General features: G+C 44.1%; 1 protein-coding gene and 1 long non-coding RNA gene across 5 annotated transcripts in view; one reads left to right on the top strand and one right to left on the bottom strand.

Moving 5' to 3' along the window:
• Positions 1-24,473, top strand: part of MECOM (MDS1 and EVI1 complex locus) — a 732,499-nt gene that overhangs the window by 185,374 nt on the left and 522,652 nt on the right. The gene's annotated exons all lie outside the window — the stretch shown is intronic.
• Positions 7,902-12,707, bottom strand: LOC137570593 (uncharacterized). Its single transcript, XR_011031097.1, has 2 exons — positions 12,552-12,707; positions 7,902-8,097 (listed from the first exon to the last, which is right to left on the bottom strand). It is a non-coding gene; the product is annotated as an uncharacterized lncRNA (long non-coding RNA).

Here is a 24,473-nt window from a genome sequence, read left to right as displayed (position 1 = left end):
GCATCATCCGCCTCTGGCTGATGACGCACATGTTGCTATGTGGGGGAGCAGCGGGACAACGAGTGTGTGCGATGCAGTGGCTTCTGGGAGGCGGGGGAATGGCAAAAACAATGGTGTGTGCTATGATTAAGGGCCGCATGGCCCGAAACATGTCAGCATATGTACCCTTTTTTTTGCTGTGAGGATACGTCCTAAATAAATAATTGATTTCTGTGGAGAGACCTTGTTGCGGATCAATCTTTTTTGCTCGGTGTTGTGCAGTGCTCGGGTGTCGGCCATCGCTAAAGATCTTTTGTGATTGTCGTGCGGATGCTGGTCCATGCTGGTCTGACAGTCCAATTCACGGCCACGGTGGTCATTATTTTCTGCAACTTCCAAATTCAGACCAGCGTGGGTATGAGCCATTACTGGTGTCTGTGTGCCCACTGCCCACCCCTAAACATGGCATTTATTTTTGAGAAATTGTGGTGGTAAGGTGATCATAAAACTGACTTTTCCACTAGAAGAGCTCACACAATCTGATAGAAAATATATAAACAAGTGATTATTCTAGGCCTTTTTCAAAATATAGTTAATCATCTTATTTTACCAATGCATAACTGGATTTAACGGTGTTCTTTTATATCTGACTGCTTTAGTTAATGCAACAGCAATATGAAGCAGAGGAAACTCTTATAACTATGTCTGATTCTGGTTCGCGGCTTCCATGTGGATATTTCTCTGACAGTGCTTAATAAACAGCTTTGTTTGCATAGTGTATTAAATGTGATGACACTTCGTATGGCACATTTTAAGTGTAATGCTTTTATCCTGAGTGCTGGCACTAAATTACCGTCATCATAGTCTCTCTGGTCTATTATCTGTGCTGTACATTCCCTCTGCTGATAGAGAAACACAGTGGGGGATTTGTAACATAATGAGTAATTTAATGATGCTGCTCACTAATCTCTGATGATATCCTGAAGACATTTAACTGGAGAATAAATTGTCACTGTCTCAGAAAATGGCATAAATATGTTGCTAACAGGATGTAATAAATGGTGACACAAAGCTTATTACACGGAATCCATATTCTTAATTTGCTGCTGCACCAAGTATTGTTCAGGATTGCTGTGTTCTGTGCATTATGAGCGCTAGGCCGTGTTATGGGCGTTTAAAGGGAAACTCTTACCCAAATTATGAAAATGCGTAAACAGTTTTATACATAGCACAAATATCGTGCTGCAATGCACGGTACATGTACCAATTTCAATGACTACAATTTATTACAGTATACTGTAAATGGCTTTAAAGGACCACGCCAGCGAAAAAAAAATAAGCAGTTCAATTCTGGCAGAACCAACAGATTTTAGACTAGTCCATCTCCTCATGGGAGATTCTCAGGGTTTTCTTTGTTTTCAGAAGCATTTCCTGAAGGGCGGTTTTACTGCCAAAACAGTAAGATACCAGCCAGCCTCCCTCCTCACTTGCACATTATTTTGTCAGTTAGACTTAGCAATTGCTGTTCAGAAAATGCTATTGAAATCAAAGAAAGCCCTGAGAATCCCCCGTGCAGATTTGGACTAGTCCAGAACCGACTAGTCCATCTCCTTCTTGGGTATTCTCAGTGTTTTCTTTGTTTTTAAAAGCATTTCCTGAACGGCAGTTGCTCAGTCTAACTGCCGAAATAGTAAGATACCAGCCAGCCACACTAACGGCAGTTAGACCTAACAACTGCGGTTCAGGAAATGCTTATGAACACAAAGAAAACCCTGAGAATCCCCCATGAGGAGATGGGCTACTCCAAAACCTGTTATGTCAGTTTTGTGAAAAGACAAGACGGGAGGAGCGCTCCGTAGTGTGATACCTTTTAATTGCTATAAAACATGCGCGATAAAAATGCACTTACTAGATTTATGCAATAAGCAGGCATTTGGTTTGGCATATAGCCCAGACGAAAGATATCCCCTACTGGAAACAACCTGAGGCTACAGTGGCCAGCGGCAGCAGGGGTCCAGATGGTGGAAGGACACCAGGTGTCTCCTGTGGGGTGGTAGTGTGCAGGTAACGTCAAGACGCGTTTCGGCGTGTCCACACCTTCGTCAGTCGACTGTTTATTGCGCATGTTTTATAGTAATTAAAAAGTATCACACTACGGAGCACTCCTCCTCCTGTCCTGTCTTTTCTCTTAGCAGTTCACTCACAGCCGAGTTCTTAAGGAGCTGCCAGAGTGTGATCGAGTTGTGTCGATATTGATCGCCATCCTGCAAAGAGAGCAAGATTTCACATTTCTATGTCAGTTTTGTAAATGCTTACTGTTTTCACTGGAGTGGTCCTTTAAACAAATTCTGTAGCTTATCACCCACTCTCTGCAATATAGTTTTGTTCCCCTAAATATCATATCATGAATGTTGAAAAGCAATGGTAATAAAACCTGCTGTTTACTCTAGCATATTCGAGATGGGGAGAGATTAGATTTACTTACGTGGGGCTTCTTCAGTGCCTAGCAGTCTATCAGGTGCCTTGCTGTAGATCTTATCAAAAAGTGAGGCGCACCAAAAACGCCACCTCCCAGTCAGCAACAGCATTTCAATTCTCAAATAGAAAAAGCAGAGGACACATTCCAGTTGCTATTACAAGTTTTTATTTGGACAAAATGGCAGTAAAACACTCACATTTGGATGAGGGAAGTTGCCAGTGCAGGGAGACCTGTCTGTGGCCACTATGCAATCGCCATGCCTTGGTGCCAATGATTTTATTGGACGACACCAGGCGGCCAAATTTACCTTCTTTGCAGCAAATCGCGGCCATTATAAAAGACACAGTTTTCAGAAAAGAAGGTAAATTTCGGGGCCTGGAGTCACCTGATAGTGGACACCAAGGCATGCTGTGCACCTAAATGTCCCTTCTTTTACGCTGATCTTGGCTTTTATAATAGGCGCCTACGGCAGTGCCCTGTTTTCCGTAATCGCCCCTGCGCCTTTTATTCCTTTTTTTCCTGTTTTGATTTTGCAGTGCCTCTGTACTTTGCTTCATTCAGTTTTCTCTCAGCCATTATTAATCTCCCAATCCCGGCCTCTAAAAAACCCTCCCCTGACAAAGAATGCTGCCACTACCATGTTTCACTGTTGGCTTGCATGGTCATAAGGAGTCAGGCATTGGTCATAAGGGGTTTATGTTTTCCAGCAAACATTTGTTCTTCCAGTGCCTTATTATAAAAACCAAGAGGGGTCTTTTGATTGCCCCCCCCCCCCCCCCCCCCCCCCAAGAGGGTTATTTTAAATTGGAGGGTTATTTTAAATTGAAGATGAAAAAATATCTGTTAGGAGAAAACGTAGGAGAAAAAGGGAATTGAATAAGGGCCAGTGGGGTAGATTCACTAAACCGCAGTAAGCAGAATAATGTGCATAACGCCTCACTGCATGACGAGTAGACGGTAATGCTTTGCATGTAATGTATTGCATTAAGCTCTACTTATGGTGTGGTAAGGCTTTATGCAGGTTATTCTGCTTATTGCAGTTTAGTGAATGCACCCCATTGTCCTCAAGGAAGTATGTGTAAATCTATTTTCATAGATGAATATCGACTAGTAGAGATGTTCAGGAACCGTTCGCTGGCGAACCCCTCAGCCTGCCCTACTTCTGGGTCGCTATGGCCCGGAGTAGTACGGCTGCGCTGGGCCGGCGGTGCGCGTCCTTGATCGTACGCCTATTGCCTGGCACTTTCTGCGCATGTGCGTGACGTCATGAGTGACATCACGCTCATGCACAGAGAGTGTCCGGCAACAGGCGCGCTATCAAAGACACGCACCACCGGCCCAGCGCAGCCGTACTACTCTGGGTCATAGCGACCCGGATGTAGTATTTCCCCATAGAGATTCGCTAGTGAACGGTTCGCTAACATCTCTACTCCTCCATACAAGGACTGGCCAGGGAGGTTGTTATTCTATGACTGGGGAGCACCAAGGAGTTAAAATGTCAATTGACATTTACAAGTAAAATCAGTGGAAAGTGACATGTTGCACTAGAGCTTCCCCATATAAAGTGATATATTGTTCTACAAGTCTTAGGGCCAGTGCACAGCAAAAATCACTAGCGTAATAGAAAACGCTCAGCGCTTTTTAAAGTGATTTTTCTAGGCAGATTTTCTAATCAGGCCTAGCGATTTTTGGAGCGTTTTGGTGTAGCATTTTTAATTTTTTGTTACAGTAGAGCTGTAGCTGAACAGCTTCTGTAACAAAAATGCTTGGAAAATCGCTCTGTTCTAGCGCTTTTCAGAGCGATTTTTCACTTTCCTATACTTAACATTGAGGCTGAATTGCCTCAGAAATCAGCAGAAATGCTGCCGGACCTGCGTTTGGGAGAAAATCACATTGCTCTGGTGTTATCCATCCCATTCAAATGCATTAGCTAAGCGCTTTTCAAATCGCTCAGAAGCGCTCTTGGTGTTCACCAGCCCTTACACATTACATTTTCCATGCACTGCTTGTAGTACCCTCTACTGCCTAGCCCAGGCATGGGCAAACTTGGCCCTCAAGCTGTTAAGGAACTACAAATCCCACAATGCATTTGCCTTTATGAGTCATGACTGTGGCTGTCAGACTCTTGCAATGCATTGTGGGACTTGTAGTTCCTCAACAGCTGGAGGGCCAAGTTTGCCCATGCCTGGCCTAGCCCTATATTATTCTATATAACTTTGTTTTTGCATGTTCACCTGAGCTGTGGCACTGTAGTTGCTGTCTACCTCAGAATACTGAATCAGAATGGCAGGCTCAAGTTTTCTAAAATCTCAACTCTACCATTGCTAACCCTGGCTACACGATTCTACAGATGGCACACACACCTCCCCTCCGCAGAGCTACAATGTGTGCTTTATGTAGGACATCCTCCTGGCTCATGATGGATCCCACAAATGTAAACATCCTTATTGTTGGCTAGGACTCCAAGACCACCAGTCAGAGATCTTTGATGCTGAGATTTGTCATGTGTGATTGATGATACCAGAAGAGGAGTCTGGCAGTGTTATTACCAGCCATCCTTTCATTCGTGTGCACCCTATAATATGTTGGCAAGGCTGCAGTGGCTTAATTCTAATCAGCTATAAGTACACTCCAAATCCCCATAAGATGTTTTGGTGACTGGCACAGTTTCCTCGCCGCTGCGGTTGCTCGCACGAACTGCTCGCACTGTGCTTTTTCAGCAACGTTTTGCAATATATTTTCTAGAGGAAATATCGTAAGAATATCTGACCTAAAGATAACAACTGAACCATTAGAAAAAATATATATTTCTAACCTAATAAAAACAACTAAAAATAAAAAATAAAGATGTAAAGATAATGCAAACTAAAGAGTCAGCTCTAAAATATAGAGAAAAATGTTTACTATATTTTAATAATGAACAATATATTGCTTATGCAGTGGCGTAGCAATAGTTGATGAAGAGGTAGCCGCTGCATCAGGGTCCCCTGGTTCAGAGGGGCCCAACAGGGGCCCTTTCAACTGCTGTATTAACTGTTTATTGGTGCTATGCTGGTAATTACCACTTTAAATGTGCCTTGAATAGGTGTAACCATTAATAGACTGTTCCCCTCCCCTGCTCACACCTCTCTGACAATATTGTCAATACTATTATTTTCGGCATCATCCCAAACTAGCGTCTATACAAAACATACGCTACAATCACCTTCACAGATTTTCAGTTTATACAGATTCCTCAATATGAGTCCTGGTGCCTATGGTGTGAAGGGAACACCAGAATCCAAATGGTGTAGTATCATTAGGTGATATAATTAGAAATTGTTGGAAGTGCACCTGCAACCACCGTCTGCACCTACAGGGAAATAACCGTCTTCTCTTGGTATCCTAGATCCTCCAGATTCTTCATTCTCCTTGAACATTTCCTAATTGTAGGAACCTGATCTGTAGTCTGTACGAAGCGTGGGCGCCTGTATAGTCCAGGCACCCACACTTTGTACAGACTACAGATCAGGTTTACTTTGTGTTATTGACCTGAGGAAGTGGTTGAGTACCCGTGAAACGTGTTGTCAACAGATTAACCATTTTAAAGAGACACTGAAGCGAAAAAAAATTATGATATAATGAATTGTTTGTGTAGTACAGCTAAGAAATAAAGCATTAGGAGCAGAGACATAGGTCTAATGCTGGGAATACATGGTAAGATAATGTGCCGGAATCGAGCCAGCGGCTCGATGCCGGCGCATCCCCACTTATCCCCGCGGCCGTCTGGATCGATTCTCGCTCGTGCCCACGGGCACTTCCTTATCAGCGCTTCGTTTTTTTGCATTGTCCGCCTGCGGGGATTGAGCGCGGAATCGATCCGCCGCGGTGATCGGACACGGCGGATTTTATCAATCGAGCCATCAGCGGCTTGATTGATAACAAGAAACTCGCCATGTATGCTCACCATTATATTTGTTTCCAGTACAGGAAGAGTTAACCTCCTGGGCGGTAAGCCCGTGCTGAGCACGGGCTATGCCACCGCAGGGCACCGCTCAGGCCCTGGTGGGCCGATTTGCAAAATTTTTTTTTGTTACACGCAGCTAGCACTTTGCTAGCTGCGTGTACTATGCGATCGCAGCCGCTCCGCGCTGATTCGCCGTTATCCGCCGCGCCGCCCCCCCCAGACCCCGTGCGCAGCCTGGCCAATCAGTGCCAGGCAGCGCTGAGGGGTGGATCGGAACTCCCGGTGTCATCACGATAGTTGCCATGGTGACGGCGGAAGCCAAGCAGGAAATCCCGTTCTGAACGGGATTTCCTGCTTGCCCTGATCCCCGGAGGCGATCGGAGGGGGAGGGGGGATGCCGCTGCTCAGCGGCTATCCTGTAGCTAGCGCTAGGCTAGCTACATGATTTAAAAAAAAAAAAAAATAGCGCTGCGCTGCCCCCTGGTGGTTTTAATTGACCGCCAGGAAGGTTAAGAAACTCCAGTTGTTATCTATGCAAATAGCCATTGAGCTCTGCGACTGAAAGTTGTAGAGAGCTCTGACTTCTGATTACGTTATCTCAGCTGTATTGTGTTTTTCTTTTGCAGAGAACAGTTCAGGACAGGTCAAAAGTTCACTGCTTGTTCTGCAAAAACTTTTAGAATGGTGAATAATGTGTAAACTGTAAATATTAGAGAATGATGTAATGTTATAAAAAAAAAAAGCTGTATAACTGAAAATAAAAATATGAGAATATTTTTTTTTACTACCAATGTTCTAGTAAAACTACTACACAACACAAACAATTCATGATATCATAATTTTTTTTTTTCGCTTCAGTGTCTCTTTCAATAAAAATCTTTTACATTAATTTGGTGTGAATCATCAGAAGAGGTAAGATACCTCTATCTACTTTTAATTTTAGTGACCTAGAGAAGAGTTCCCCAAACCTGCCCTCAAGGCCCACCAACAGTACATGTTTTGCAGAAAACCACAAACATGCTTATTTACTACCTCTGTGGATTTCCACAAAACATGCACTGTTGGTAGGCCTTGAGGACAGGGTTGTGGAACACTGACCTAGAGAGCACAATATATAGAACACTGTATATATCCACACAAAAAAACCCTTTGTTTAGCTACAATCACCTGACTTACTTTGGGATGTGAGAGGCAATCCACACAATCATGAAGACAATATACAAACTCCATGAAGATATTCTGTGGCCAAGTTTTGAGCCTGGAATTCTAGTGCCTGCCTAGCTTGAGGGGTGAATACATTGACAGTGGGTTAAATATAGTTGTTTTTAATAAAAGTGTTTGCAACATATGTTTTAGAACCAATTTTACTTTATGCCTGGAGTTTCTTTAGCCTGTGTGCTGGTGTTTGATGAAACTGTAGGTATAAACCAACAGTGATGAAACCTCAAAGGCCAGCTGTGAAGTTCAGAACAACAGCAAAGACACAGAGGAAAATACTTTGTGACGGATTCTAGTGCTTGTTATTTTTTAACTGGACAAACATTCCTCTATTATTCTTTCAAGGCAGCAGACCGATTTCTCATTGAGCAAAGTGTTGTTTCTATTAGTTTTGGAATAAGGATGGATCATGAGTATCAGTCTGGCTGTCAGTCTGAAGATGAGGTGCTTTTTCCTGTTTCCACCCTGGGGATGTCTATGCAAGAAAGGAGAAAAAAAATGTGATTGTTGTTAAATATTTTGAAGTTAAAGACTACTGTAGAATACAGGAAGCTACTTCTGGCTATGACTATGTGAAATGAAACCAAATAATTATTATATATGCAAATACCGTATACAATTGATCATTATAGATAAATGTTGATGACATCCCTATGACTTCAGTTCCCAAAGCACTGTGCTTAGGGGTAATATTCAACTCCCCTCTCTCTCTCTCTCTCTCTCATGTATTCCTCACATTCACTCCCTAATCAGTTCCTGTCATCTCCAACTCAAAAAAAAATCTCACATCTGACCTTTTATCACTTAGGACACAACTAAAATGTTAATACATGCTCTTATAATATCTTTTCTGGACTATCGTGATATACTACTTTGTGGACGACCAACTAACCGACTGGTACCGCTCCAATCTGTACTGAACTCGTTTGCTTATATCATTTGTCTTTCTTCTCACTCTTCCTCTGCTGCTCCTCTCTGTCAAGCTCTTCATTGGCTGCCAATTAACCAGAGGATCCAGTTCAAACTCTTAACCCTAGCCCTCAAAGCTTTCCACAATCTCTCTCCCTTATGTATCTCCTCACTAGTATCCAGATACAAACCCAACTGCAATCTTAGATCTGCAACACAACCTTCTTTTGTTCTCCTCTAAAATCACCTCCTCGTATTCACATAAACAAGACTTCTCATGTGCTTGACCTCTCCTCTGGAATGCCGTTCCACAACACATCCGTCGCTCTCCAAGCTTTGAAATCTTTAAACGCTCCTCAAAACTCACTTTTTTCCAACAAGCATACAATCTAACTTAGGCCATTCCCCTTTTAACCTCTGATCAAGTTCTACTCCTCAATAGATAACCTAAAAACACATTGCCTGTATAAATACTATATATTACCTCACCTCTTGCCCCCCCCCCCCCCCATTCCTTTAGACTGTAAGCTCACAAGGGCAGGACTCTCTTTTGTGTATTGGAGATTATTAATTTTGTATCTTGCAAATTTATTCATCATGCTACATTTGTCACGGTAATTATTTTGTACTGGTGTCCATATGTGGAGTATACCATTGTTGTAATATTATATACCCCATGTTTGTTTTTCTTTCTTTGTACAGTGCCACATAATATATTTTGGCTCTTTATAAATTAATAATAATAGATGTCAAGTTTGCAAGATTTGTGCTGAACTTCCATTTGGTCCTCAAGAATTTTGTGGATCAGTTTTGTGAAACTGGCACATTCGATTAGACGACACGATTTATTAATCAAAGTGAAATGATAGAATATCAAAGTGAAACAATAAATAAATCATATCTTTTAATGAATATTAAGGCGTAACATCGACTGAAAGATCGTGTTGCGGTTGCAATGTTACTGATCGCTTACATGGAAAATCCTCTTAATTCCTCATTCTTGCTGAATGCAGCCACATGGTTAAATTGTCTGCCGATTTCGAAGAATCTCTCTAAGCAAGACTAATTTGGTGTGACACCAAACATTTTGCTCATTCCTATTACCCTATATATTCGCGTATAAGCCTAATTTTTCAGCACAAAAAAAATGTGCTGAAATGTTACCACCTCGGCTTATATGCAAGTCAGTGGAGCAAAACGGATGGTGGAGCAGGTATTGTTACTGGCAGAGGAGCGTAAGCATCTTGCACTAGTGATCCTGCTTTGCCAGCTGGCTTCCTGCTGTTTCCATAGTGTGCAGAGTGAGATGTTCAAGACTACCTGTCTCCCATGGCTTGTGGAACAGAGCGTACAAGCAACATGTCTGTGATACAGTGATTTGGGATTCTTCCTGTGTCGCAATTTCATATTTATGATGCAATCTAGTGGTGTCTTGAGACACAGCTGTATCATCCTTGGAGCACATTTGGCTATGGGGAGGGGGGCTGACTTGTGCTGGGGCACATCTGGCTACTGGGTAGGGGGCTTATACGCAAGTCAATCACTTTTCCTGGCTTCTGAGGGAAAATTGGGTACCTCAGCTTACACGTGGGTCGGCTTATATGCGAGTATACATAGTAATAATATTTACTAATATTAATATAGTTATGTATTAATACGGGATAATGGCTTGTTTAGGATTACTGTTCATATTTTGGTCGCCATGCTGACTTTCATCCATCAAAAACAAAGCCTTAATGCATTAATACTCATGCATTTTCACACTAGAAGTGGTGGGTGCTTCAAATATGTAATGTGTTTAAATTTAGTCTTCGTAGAGATTTATTACAGATTTATTTCAGCACATTGCATCCTGGCACATTCTCTGTGGCTGCAGTGGTGTGCACTGTTCTACCCGAGCTTCTCCTTTCTCTGACACAGCATTGTTCACACCACAGGCTGCATGGTGTGGAGTCAGTTAGCTCTGCTCACTGGTACTGAATAGAGACACGCCACTATGTACTCCTTCACACTTATGGTTGAAAAAGGGCAGAGTGTTCATTTGGGCACTGGGTGAAGCTGCTAGTACAATATTGGTAAAATTACCAATTACCTATTGGGCAGTGGTTAATAGAATAGTATATAGAATATCAGTATTTTTTACCAAAAAAGGATTAAGATGAAATGGGGAATGAAGCAAGATAGCAGTTTTTGCCAACCACTGATAATCACCTGGCTTTTTTAGTAAGATTTGGTGGAGGATAGCGTCAAATAGTCCCCTAGACTTGTTTCAGGCACTAGACAACTGCCTAGTATTGCCTTGTGGAGGATCAGGCTCTTATTTTTACCGATATTCTACTATCACTAGAGATGGGCCGAACGGTTCGCCGGCGAACGGTTCCCGGCGAACTTCGGTGGTTCGCCTCTCGCAGGCGAACGTTTCCGGAAGTTCGGTTCGCCCCACAATGCACTATGAGGGTCAACTTTGACCCTCTACATCACAGTCAGCAGGCCCAGTGTAGCCAATTAGGCTACACTAGCCCCTGGAGCCCCACCCCCTTATATAAGGCAGGCAGCGGCGGCCATTACGGCCACTTGTGTGCCTGCATTAGAGAGAGTAAGGCGAGCTGCTGTCTGTCTCTCATAGGGAAAGATTAGTTAGGCTTAGCTTTTCCTGGCTGCATACCTGTTCAGTGATCCTGCCACTGCATACCTGTTCTGTGAACCCACCCACCACTGCATACCTGTTCAGTGATCCTGCCACTGCATACCTGTTCTGTGAACCCACCCACCCCTGCATACCTGTTCAGTGATCCTGCCACTGCATACCTGTTCTGTGAACCCACCCACCACTGCATACCTGTTCAGTGATCCTGCCACTGCATACCTGTTCTGTGAACCCACCACTGCATACCTGTTCTGTGAACCCACCCACCACTGCATACCTGTTCAGTGATCCTGCCACTGCATACCTGTTCTGTGAACCCACCACTGCATACCTGTTCTGTTCAGTGGACCCGCCACTGCATACCTGTTCTGTTCAGTGGACCCGCCACTGTATACCTGTTTAGTGAACCCGCCACTGCATACCTGTTCTGTTCAGTGAACCCGCCACTGCATACCTGTTCTGTTCAGTGAACAGTTTGGTGTGTCAGTGTGAAGCAGTACCTTAATTACACTACCTGATTGATGTATACACATGCAAGATGTTTGAGGGCCCTTTTCCACTAGCAATCGCAATCACAAATCACAAACGCCAGTGATTGCGATTGCGATTTTTCATTAATTCTGTTATGCGATTGCGATTTGCGATTTTCATTGCATTGCAATTGCATTGCATTATCATTGTAAAAATCGCTCCAGCAAGCGATTGCGATTAGCGATTTCCAAATCGAATCACTGTAGTGGAAAATACTTCTCGTGATTTCTATGATAAAGTAACAACCCTAGCGATTTAAAAATCACTAGCGATTCGCGATTTTGCGATTCAGCAATCGCAATCGCTCTAGTAGAAAAGGGCCCTTAAAGCACTTTAGGCCTGTCAGTTAGCATTCAATATGATTTCTGCCCTTAAAACGCTGCTTTGCGTCAAATCCAGATTTTTCCTGGGGACTTTTGCCGTGTATCCCACTCCGCCATGCCCCCCTCCAGGTGTTAGACCCCTTGAAACATCTTTTCCATCACTTTTGTGGCCAGCATAATTATTTTTTTTTTTCAAAGTTCGCATCCCCATTGAAGTCTATTGCGGTTCGCGAACTTTAACGCGAACCGAACCTTCCGCGGAAGTTCGCGAACCCGGTTCGCGAACCTAAAATCGGAGGTTCGGCCCATCTCTAACTATCACTTTACCTAACCCTCTTCTCAGACTAACCCACCATGTACCTACTCTCAACACTCACCTACACCCTGCTGATACTTCTGCCAATATCAGCCCCACCTTCTGCCATTATTTGTACAAAACTGAAGCCCGGCACCTACATTACACACTGGGTGCCACTACAGCAACAATTATCATTGCGGTCTATGCGGTACCCACTTTACCTGCATTGCTTCTCCACAGCCAGCAATGGTTCAGATCCGTGTGCACTGATGGGCACCATTGTCTCTTGCTGGGAAGTACTGGTCTGGGCAACTTACCAGTTGTTGTTTTTTTTTGTATTATTATTATTTTTTAATCATTATTCACTTGTGATGATCATCTGGATAGTGGAGTGTTTGATGTCCGATTATTTTGACTGAGCCACTTTACCACAAAAGAGCGGTTTAAATCTGGCAGTTACCTCTAAAAACCTCTCTAACAATGTTCTGTTCCACTGTATCTGACATGCTGGTCCTGATTTTAGTCTTAGATATTTGATGTAGTGAATCTAGTGATAAATGTAGGGGTGTTTTTACTTTTTATATGTGAAAATAAGCACTGTATTTTAACGGCACAATGGGCTACAAAATGTAAGTGATATATGATATTTTTTATATTTATATTTTCATCTATTTAAAATGTTAAAATAAAACTCAAATACCAAAATGTATTGAAGAATCCAAGCATTTGCATGGAGTGCACTTAGACTTGGTTCCCACTTGTTAGGGCCCGTTTCCACTATTGCGGTGCGGAATCGCCGCATATCACCGCTGACAAAATCGCATGCGGATGCGATTCCGCATGCGTTTTTTGCCGCGATTTCGCATGCGATTTCGCATAGGCAGGGTATATGCGATTTTAACTATGTCACTGCCTGTGTCAATTTACATGACTTTCAATGCGAAATCGCACGCGAAATTGGGGAAAAAAACGCATGCGATTTCCTTATTAAATACATTGCCTGCGATTCGCCTGCATTCCACACGCAGGCGAATTCTGCAGGGTCTACCGTGCAGAAAAATCCTGCACAGAAAAACGCAAATGAAAACTGACAAGTGGAAACAGTCCCATCCACTTGTATTGCTTATGCGAATCCGCATGCGTTGTCTGCATGCGGATTCGTGCTAGTGGAAACGGGCCCTAAAAGTTAGGTACATTTTTTGCAGCTTTACTCAGCACAGGAAGTGGATCTAACTTTAACGCCTCTGAAATAAGTGAAGCTGTTAACATTTATTTTTTTGTTTGTTTTATTGGGATAGTTGCATAACTATATATCATGCAGTAGAATCAAGAATACTTTTCCATTGAATTGTAGTGGCATCTAGTTCTACAAAAGATCCTAGATATATATTTACAAAAATAACGAAAAAGTGAAACAGGTAAAATGGGTGTGAGGTGTAGAGTTGGGCCGAACCTCCGATTTTAGGTTCGCGAACCTGGTTCGCGAACTTCCGCGGAAGGTTCGGTTCGCGTTAAAGTTCGCGAACCGCAATAGACTTCAATGGGGATGCGAACTTTGAAAAAAAAAAAATATATGCTGGCCACAAAAGTGATGGAAAAGATGTTTCAAGGGGTCTAACACCTGGAGGGGGCATGGCGGAGTGGGATACATGCCAAAAGTCCCGGGGAAAAATCTGGATTTGACGCAAAGCAGCGTTTTAAGGGCAGAAATCACATTGAATGCTAAATGACAGGCCTAAAGTGCTTTCAAACATCTTGCATGTGTATACATCAATCAGGTAGTGTAATTAAAGTACTGCTTCACACTGACACACCAAACTCACCGTGTAACGCACCGCAAACAGCTGTTTGTGTAGTGACGGCCATGCTGGACTGGTGCGCACCATGGCGAGAGTGCAGGTTTTGGTGGCTTTACAGCCCATATGGTCGCCTGGCTGATGTAGCTGAATGACAGAACAGTGACTGTCCAGCTGATCAAATTTGGTCTGACCACAATGAAGCAACGACCTTATTATCTTTTGTGTGCCCCCCGAGACACTCATCTAGGCGCCGGTCATTGCTTCATTGTAATACGCAAGCCCCTTCACCACGGCAAGGTAATGATCACGAAGGGGAATGGGCGCATGTACATGCCTTTTCTTTTGTTATTGCAGCTGCCCGCAGTGCAGCCAGAAAAATTAGGCTGTCATGTACACGCACCAGAAAAATTATTACAGCGGCCGCTGCTAGCAGCGCTCAAAAAAATTCAGCAATCCGCCTGGAGTCCCGGACCCTGTTGGTGGTGGCGGAGAAGGTAGTCAAGCGGCCTGCAGGCAGACATGCTGTGTGGAGGGACTGGGAGCGACTTAGTCTTCTTGGGGCAGGCCAGGCAGCCAGTCACACGGCGTGCAGGCAGAGATGCTGTGTGTGCGGGGACTGACTTAGTCTTGGGGTGGGCAGCAGCCCTCCGGGATCCATGCCTCATTCATTTTTGAACTCATTTTCATTTTTGAACAGGTATACAGTGGCGGGTCCACTGAACAGAACAGGTATGCAGTGGCGGGTTCACTAAACAGAACAGGTATACAGTGGCGGGTTCACTAAACAGAACAGGTATACAGTGGCGGGTTCACAGAACAGGTATGCAGTGGCAGGTTCACTGAACACAACAGGTATGCAGTGGCGGGTTCACTGAACAGGTATACAGTGGCGGGTCCACTGAACAGAACAGGTATGCAGTGGTGGGTTCACAGAACAGGTATGCAGTGGTGGGTTCACAGCACAGGTATGCAGTGGTGGGTTCACAGCACAGGTATGCAGTGGTGGGTTCAATGAACAGGTATACAGTGGCGGGTCCACTGAACAGAACAGGTATGCAGTGGCAGGTTCACTGAACAGGTATGCAGTGGTGGGTTCACAGCACAGGTATGCAGTGGTGGGTTCACTGAACAGGTATGCAGTGGTGGGTTCACAGCACAGGTATGCAGTGGTGGGTTCACAGCACAGGTATGCAGTGGTGGGTTCACAGCACAGGTATGCAGTGGTGGGTTCACAGAACAGGTATGCAGCCAGACAGGAACAAGTTAAGCCTAACTAATCTTTCCCTGAGAGACAGTCTGCAGCAGCTCGCCCTACTCTCACTAACGCAGGCAGCACACGAGTGACCGTAATGGCCGCCGCTGCCTGCCTTATATAAGGGGGGGTGGGGCTCCTAATTGGCTACACTGGGCCTGCTGACTGTGATGTAGAGGGTCAAAGTTGACCCTCCATGTGCATTATGGGGCGAACCGAACTTCCGCAAAGGTTCGCCTGCGGGACGCGAACGCGAACCACTGAAGTTCGCATGGAACCGTTCGCAGGCGAACCGTTCGGCCCAACTCTAGTGAGGTGCGCCTGGTGATTTGGGCATCACTATAGGCCAGAATGCAATATGTGGCTATGGCGGCTTCAAGTATGTAGTTTGGCTATAGTATAGTATTGGTCGGCTATGGTGTGGCTGAGCACTGTTTGGCTGTGGGAATGTGCGCTCAGCTATAGTATAGCCAGGGGTTAGCTTGGGTTCCAGGATTCAGCTACATTATGCAATTAAGCTTTCATAATAGTGGTGGGCGCTTGGCTGTAGTATAGCCGATTGCTGAGGGTCTACTGGTGAGTGTTAGATGTAGGTAAGGGGGACCTTAGTGTCAGGTGTAGGTAGTGAAGGGTTAGGTTAGAGAAAATTAATATTGGTTATGGTAACATTACCAGTATTCTACCTGTATTCTACTATCAGCAACATGTCAAGGCCACTTTAACAGGCACCCTTTTTAGATGTACACCAGATCTGACTACTCTGAATTGTTCAAAAATATATAAGTATCTGCTTAGCACTACAACTTAAACCATGTTATTACACAAAGGCTACAGTGCTGCATAGAACTCTCGTGATGTAAATCTGCCTTTTGTCATGCCAGCTACATACAATGTCTAAAATGACATCTGATACCACAGAGGCAAGGCTGAGGATACGGTTGACAAATCTCTTGAAAATAATGTTAAATAAATCAAAAGTTCATGGCTTTGTACCAATGTCTTCCCGAATGATTACAGCATGCTTATAATCTGAGCATGACGTTTCTCAGTATGTGCAGTATGTCCTTAGTAGTTAATGTACCAAACAGTGTGTGACCATCTCCAGTTTCTTACAGGGAAGTGTTTGCCATGCCATGATTGTGCCCATCTCTCTGAATCGCAGCAGTGTTTTGATGCCTCTTAGTGTTCTTGACATGGCTTCAGTTCCAAAAGTTCATCATCATACATTCGGCTGTGGTTTAGAACAGGGATGTTTGAGTTGTGTAATCAAATCCTTGAGTGTTCTCTTCCTTTCGCAACAACAAGACCTCTGTGTAATACCCAACAATCAGGCCTGGCTGGCTCATAGTCTGATTATCTGGCAGCCATCCAATACATTTCTAGACTGATAAGTATCTGCAAAGTGATAAGATGTGTAATGACCTCAGAACAGTTTCTGAAACCTATCTTCTATATTAATTCCTGTGCATGCCTCCTCCTGTTATTTCGTAAGGCAACACAGACAGATAACATCCTTGTGACGTGACCCTGACCTTCATCAACCTTTGTTAAGTCTTCATCTGAAGTCAGTCCTAATGTTTGTAAACAGGATGTAATTAAGGCTGGGAACTGACAAGGTCTGACAGTAAGACAATGTGGAGCTAGCAGAAAATAGTCTGTCAGATGTCAGCTTTCATTGTGTTTTAAGTGCCTTCATAATAATTAGTGCGCTCTGTATGAAGGAAGTTCACTCTGCTTGGATTAATCTGTCACGGTGTGGAGGCCATCCCAGTGAGTGCAAGTGTTTCCTCTGATAAACCTAAGAACAAGTCTGAGAAAAAAACAAGAGTCAAGAAAGAGCCATGAATGCTGAGACTACGCTGACAGGTGTTGACTGAAAATTAGTAACGGGAAGTAGAAGGGGGAAGAAAAGGACTTCTTCAGAGACAGCTTTATCTCCATGTGGATGTAAAAAGGTCACAGTGTTATCTCTGTGTGTTACTCCCATACCAAGCTCATGTGTTGCTTTACATGACACACGTAAATGGAAGATCATAAGTGTGTAAAGCTGTCTGGTGATAAAAACACATTGCTGAGCATCTGCTTTACCTTATGTTTTGAGCACTACAGCTTCTCTTACAGAAATCGTCATTTCTTACAGTGTGTAAATAATGTCTGCGCACTCATCCTGACGGCATGCGTTTCTGAAACCAGGCGAGCCGCGATGTTTGGGTGCCGCCATAGTCGCCCATACAAATTTTGTTTATAGCTGTAGATTTGGGTGCCTGCCATAAACAATATTTATATGGGTGCCTATGGCAGCACCCCATATTTACTATTTTAGTGGCACCTGATATTTAACATTTTTGCAGTGGGTTTGCAGTGGGGGTGGGCTGTTAGGGATCTGTGAGGGGGAAGGGGGTTGAGGTTAATGTTGGAAGGAATTTAAGGTTAGGCGTGGTGGGGGGGTTTAAGAGATACTAAAGTCACTTTAAATACTTGATTTGACCTGTTATTTAGCTTAAGGAATATGGCCAGTGCTAAAACGCTGCATTCCCATGGCAGAACAAGGCTTTTATAATCCCCAAATCCCCAGGGCAAAAAACAGGGAGCACTTCCTTGTAGACCACAAAGTGGATGGGGTGTGTGAGTAGAGATGGCCCGAACGGTTCGCCGGCGAACGGTTCCCGGCGAACTTCCATGGTTCGCGATCGCGGAGAACCTTTTCTGGAAGTTCAGTTCGCCCCCATAGTGCATCAAGAGGGTCAACTTTGACCCTCTACATCACAGTCAGCAGGCACATTGTAGCCAATTAGGCTACACTCCCTCCTGGAGCCCCCCCCCCCCCCTTATAAAAGGCAGGCAACGTCAGGCTTTTCACTCACTCGTGTACCTGCAGTAATTAGTGAAGGGATAGCTGCTGCAGACTCTCAGTCTCTAATAGGGAAAGCTTAGTTAGGCTCTCTTGTAGGCTTGGTAGCTTGCTCCTTGCTGATTCTTATTGCTAAAAAGCACCCCTCAACCGCTCTTTTGAGAGCTTATCTTGTTCTTGTGATCTATTTTTTTTTCTGTGTGTCCCACGGACACTTGTGTTGCATAGACAGCCTTGCTAATTCCTACTGTGTGTGCCACTGCCAGGCCCAGCACATTCAGTGACTACTACCTGTGTATGTGACAGGTGCACATTGTAATACCCACTGCATATACCTACCTGTTGTTCACTGTGCAACCACTCACCTACTTGAGCGCACGCAGTGTCACTGTGCCTGTCCGGTACCTGTCTGTGTGTGACAGGTGCACATAGTAAAACCCATCACTGCATATACTTACCTGACAGTCACTGTTGTTCTATCATTGAGCTACCACAGCCCGGCGACCATATGGGCTTGAAAATCGCCACGGCCTGCACTCTGGCCATGGTGCGCACCAGTCCAGCACGGCCGTCACAACACAAACAGTTTTTTTGAGGTGCGTTACACAGTGAGTTTGGTGTGTCAGTGTGAAGCAGTACTCCAATTACATTCCCTGATTGATGTATACACATGCAAGATGTTTTAAAGCACTTTAGGCCTGCAATTTAGCATGCAATGTGATTTCTGCCCTTAAAACGCTGCTTTGTGTAAAATCCAGATTTTTCCCCGGGACTTTTGGCGTCTATCCCACTCATCCATGCCCCCCTCCAGGTGTTAGACCCCTTGAAACATCTTTTCCATCACTTTTGTGGCCAGCATAAATGTTTCTAGTTCTCAAAGTTCCCCTCCCCATTGAAGTCTATAGCGGTTCGCGGAAGTTCGCACAAACAAACTTTTGCAGAAGTTCGCGAACCCGGTTCGCAAACCGAAAATCGGAGGTTCGGGCCATCTTTACGTGTGAGCATCCTGGAGCAAAAGATACAAGAGAGAAAACGGGAGCCCAATGGTGCAGTATGTCAAAGTAAATCAATTTTTGGAAAGAATTAAGCAAAAGGTCTACTCACAAAGGTGGGTTGCTAGGGGCAACCGACCACTGGCAGCAGGTGGAGACAATGAACCTGACTTAACCCGGGGTGGTCAGGACCTCGGCTGGTCACTCTCCTTGATAAAAAGAAGCTCTGGGCTCGTGTAAAAACACTGTGGCTAATGCTTATACCCGTTCAACAGGGGACGTTGAGGGGTGGATTTAGCACATATAGGGGATAAAGAGGCGCCCTGGTTGTATAAAATACGTTAACAACAACTAAAAAGAAACAAGTGAGGTGGCTCACCTCAGGGACGAAATTCTAAGACAAAGAATTTTTAATAAAGCACAGTGCTTTATTAAAAATTCTTTGTCTAAGAATTTCGTCTCTGAGGTAAGCCACCTCACTTGTTTCTTTTCAGTTGTTTTTAATGTATTTTATACAACCAGGGTGCCTCTTCATTCCCTATATGTGCTTCCTTGTAGAGGCAGAGCTTAGCGCTGTAGCTCTGCCTCTACTCAAGTCAATCCCCGCCTCTCCCTGCCCCTCTCAGTCTTCTTTCACTGAGAGGGGTGGGGAGAGACGGTGATCAGCGGAGGATTGACGTTAATAGAGGCAGAGCTACAGCTAAGCTCTGCCTCCCCGGTCAGCAAAATCCATGATTTTGAAAGTTGTGGAATTTTGCCCCAGGTTTTGGGGGTTGTAAAACCCTCCTTCTGCCGTGGGAATGTGCCGTTTTAGCCCTGACCATATTCCTTAAGCTAAATAACAGGTAAAATCAAGTTTTTAAAGTGGCTTCAGTGTCTCTCTTAAGGTTAGGCATCAGATTGAAGTTAAGGTTAGGCATTGGAGGGGGGTGGTAAGGGTTAGGCATTGAACAATGAAACAAAAAATATAGCTAGTTTCTATGAGCAGCAAGCATCAATGCTTCCAACACCTAAAATTCTGGGAATTTTATCATTCTCACAGGTTAACAGTTCTAGGTTAACCGAAGACTAGTGCCCACTAATTCTGTAACCAGAATCACATGACTAGAGATGATAGCACCTGACCAATGGGAGCTGCTCAGTGACACAGGAAAGGATGGACACAATTTAGGCCTGTCTTATTCCATATACATGTGAAACAAAGGCAACTTTATAAGAAAGAAAAACAACACTGAAGCGAGACATGGAGCAATCATAGGATGGCAACATGTGTAATGTTTTCTTGTTTTCTTTACTTCACAAGATTTGGACACAGGTTCACTTTCAAGGAGGAGTCTTGTGAAATGTATCATATGTAATAGACTAGATTTAAGAGTATTTAAAATAAAAACCTAGGGAGACTTTGGACCTCAGCCTGTCAGAGGGTTGTATAAAAACAAGTTTGTGTTCATTAATGTGTTTCTTTTTTCTGGTTACTCTGTATTAAATAACCATTGATCAAGTAATACCCAGAGAGAAAAGGCCTGGTGATTGCAATGACACCATGCTGTGCCAGCAATAACTAATTTAGAGCACATACGGTCACAATGGCCTAAAGCAATGCTTATAGTCGCATACAGGCATTTCTGTGAAGCAGCATCTGCCAATGCCTTTGTGTCACTAGAACTAAGATTGTTTTTTTTTATAATGCTTAGACATTATTTTAGACAATATAATTTTTTTTTTATTTACAAAAGGCATACTTTTTGATGTAAAAACAAAACAAAAAAAGGCCTTTGCATGTCCGTGGCCTGTGATATCAGGTCATAAATGTATTAACTATTTGCTGACCATTACTTTATGGCCCGTATACAATTCACCTTTTCTCCAGAGTTTTCTCCTAGGTGATATTTTCAAACGTGTCAATAAAATGCCTTTTGAACCACCAGAAAGGAAGAAAATACTTAAAATAATTTTGATAGTAATTTTTTACCTACTTTGTGTTACATTTTCAATTGCAAAGTGCTGAGAAATTAGTCTAAATAGAAGAAGAAAATGTATCTCCTAGGAGAAAACTCAGGTAAAAAAAAGATGTTTATTGCATATGGGCCCATGTCTCAAGTGACAGCTGCAGTAAGCACTAAGTGATGTTGCTTTTATAGACTTTGCCCCCCAAAAATGTGTATATAACATCACTTCAATTTAACCTTCCGGCGGTAAGCCCGAGCTGAGCTCGGGCTATGCTGCCGGAAGGCACAGCTCAGGCCCCGCTGGGCCGATTTGCATAATTTTTTTTGCTACACGCAGCTAGCACTTTGCTAGCTGCATGTGCAATCCAATTGGCGCCGCTCCCCGCCGATCCGCCGCTATTCGTCGTGCCGCAGCCGCCCCCCCAGACCCCGTGCGCGGCCTGGCCAATCAGTGCCAGGCAGCGCTGAGGGGTGGATCGGAGTCCCCTTTGACGTCACGACGTCGAGGACGTCATCCTGCCCATCGCCATGGCGACGTGGGAAGCCCTCCAGGAGATCCCGTTCTTTGACTCACATGGCTTTTAACCACTTGACGACCAGGGGATCTTCCCCTTACCTGTGCTGTGTGGGCTCTTCAGCCCACAGCACAGATCGTCTTTTCAGCAGGGTGATCAGACTTCCCCCCTTTTTCCCCACTAGGGGGATGTCCTGCTCTGGGAGTCTGATCGCCGCCGGCTTCTTGGGTTTTGCAGAAGGGGGGGGGGCTCCTCAAAGCCCCACTCCGCAGCGCTATTCTGCCCTCTCCACCCTTCCCTCCCTCCCCTCTGTGCTGTGGGCGGCGCAGGATTGAGATCCGTGCTGCGCCGCCTCTAATAGGCTTTAGCCTATCAGATGCCGGCGATCCCTGGCCAATCAGAGGCCGGGGATCGCCGATCTCCTCTACGGCGCTGCTGCGCAGAGGCGCCATATTGATGTAAACAGCGGGGATTTCTTTCCCGCATGTTTAAAATTAGCCTGCGAGCCGCGATCGGAGGCTCGCAGGCTGTTCACGGAGACACCCTCCGTGAACTGACATGGAACCCATGGAAACACCACTTCGACCTGCGGACGCCTGACGGCGATAGGCGGTCGTTAAGTGGTTAACATGGGCGATTCCCAGAGGGTATGGAGCAGGAAAATCTTCCTGACCCCTTACTAGTTTATGCAAGAAGCTTTTAAAAAAACCAACACATTGTGAAAACGATTTTAATAAAATACACTAAATTTGTAGCGAATTAAAACTCGGCAAATTTCTCCAATCATTTACCGTCATTATTCATAATAGTATATATATAGTGTTACACTAAAAGACATGAATTGCTTAGTTTTGGTGTAATAGCTGTGAAGCTACTATCAGTAATAACACCATGCCAGTAATAAAACTGCAGTAGGCATATGGGACTTTAAAATCAAATCAGGGCATTTGAACATAGGAAAAAATTGTTCTTCCTATAATGAAATTCACTTTGACTGCATGAAATATGAACATTAATTAAATGCTCAGTCTGTGGCCCTTCCACACTTTAAAGCGCTCTTAAATAAAAAAATTAAAAGTGCTCACCTCAGACAGGCCAATTACCCAAGGATGATGAAGTCAAGAGGAAAGTAGCTAAATTTCTTTACTTGAGTGATCACAACCACAAGCCAGTGATTAGTCCCAACTGCACCAGCGGGGATGTGATGGGGACAACTCACTTTGGAAGACTTCAAATAGTCATTTCCTTGGTTAAAATAAAATCTGACTGCACTAAATAGACAGTTTTTAATCTCAATTGGACATCTGAAGATTTCTCAAGCTGGTGTTGGCTGCCGTAGAAACGTTTTTTTTCTTTGTTGATTAAACCAGTGGTCTCTGCTACTGCTTATCGGTCTGCGACGAGCTGTTCTTTTTAATTAAAAGTGAGCCACCACAAGAGAGCAATTAACAACTAGTAATTACTGTGCTCTTCAGAACTGCTACATTTTGCCTTTCATTCCAATTATATAATGGACAAGTGGCTTTTTGATCTTCAAATTAGTGAGCTCTTGTACTATTTGTTTTGAGGCAGATTTGGAAGGTTAATGATGGCCTGTGGTGGTAGCTTTTTTCCCAGTGACTGAAGTTAAAGCAGGAAAACAGAACCAGTCCCTCAAAAATGCAAATTGTACCTTTATGATAATGAAGAGGGGCTTCACAGGCACCACAGCATGCAGGTTTATTTCAGAAAAAAAGCTAAAAATCTGTATTTTATTTATTTATTTTTTACATCTGATAAGTGTACGGAGAAATGTGCTTGCCTGCTGCGGTATTCAAAGTTTAATTGCACTTTCATTAAACATCGGTATAAATATATATCAGTGCTACACAAATCGTTTTGGTAATTTAATATAATTAAAATTGCCTTTCCATTTGAACTTGTGGCAAGGTATACATTTCCAAAATTTCTAGGTATTTAAATTTTCCCTTTGTAACCATGACAACAGTGCTCTGTTTAGCGTAATGTTTGGTGTATAGAATTCCCCAAATTCGGATCTTTCTTCATGAGTTGACAGCTGCAGAGCACAGAAAGGGCTCGATTCACAAAGCGGTGCAAAGTGTTTGCACGCTGGTGAAAAGGCCCTTATCACGCCTAAACTCACTTTAGGCATGATAAGAAGAAACTCGCGCGAAGTTGCGCGCGCAACACCCGACGCTTCGCGCGAAGCTCCCATTAAGCCCTATGGGACTTTGCGCGCGCTCTCACGCGCGTACGCGCGGACGCGCTTACGCGCGGTAACTTCGCGCGAAGAGCAGGAAAAATCGGTGATAACTCAGTGGTGAAAAGGTCATCACGCCTAAAGTCTTTTAGGCATGATAACTGGGTTATCACCGCTTTGTGAATCGAGCCCAAAGACTCCTTTCGCTTTTTTGAATTCCAGAAACTGATCAAGTATATATAGCAGGCTAACACCCCTATCCAGCAGGCATTTCCAAAGTCCGGCCTAGGAGCCAAATGCAGCCTGTCAAACCTTTTCTCGGTGCTGCATGCAGGGGCCACCTTGTGTCACTGCCTCGCCGCTCTGCCTCTGCCTTTGTTTTCCTGTAGGTTATCAGCCACCACTGTAGCAGTAGCAGCCACAGATTAGCAGCTGCTACTCTGCCAGCCTTAGTAACAGCCAATGATTAGCAGCTGCCACTGTGCCATCAGCAGTAACAGCTATGGATTAGCAGCTGTCACTGTGCTAACTTCACACAGTATATGGGTTATTTCCCATGGAAATGTTTTATTTGACAAAATGCCA

The sequence above is a fragment of the Hyperolius riggenbachi genome, chromosome 4 (genome assembly GCF_040937935.1).
Source record: "Hyperolius riggenbachi isolate aHypRig1 chromosome 4, aHypRig1.pri, whole genome shotgun sequence".
Classification (NCBI taxonomy): domain Eukaryota; kingdom Metazoa; phylum Chordata; class Amphibia; order Anura; family Hyperoliidae; genus Hyperolius; species Hyperolius riggenbachi.
This window is presented reverse-complemented; position numbering and strand designations above follow the sequence as displayed.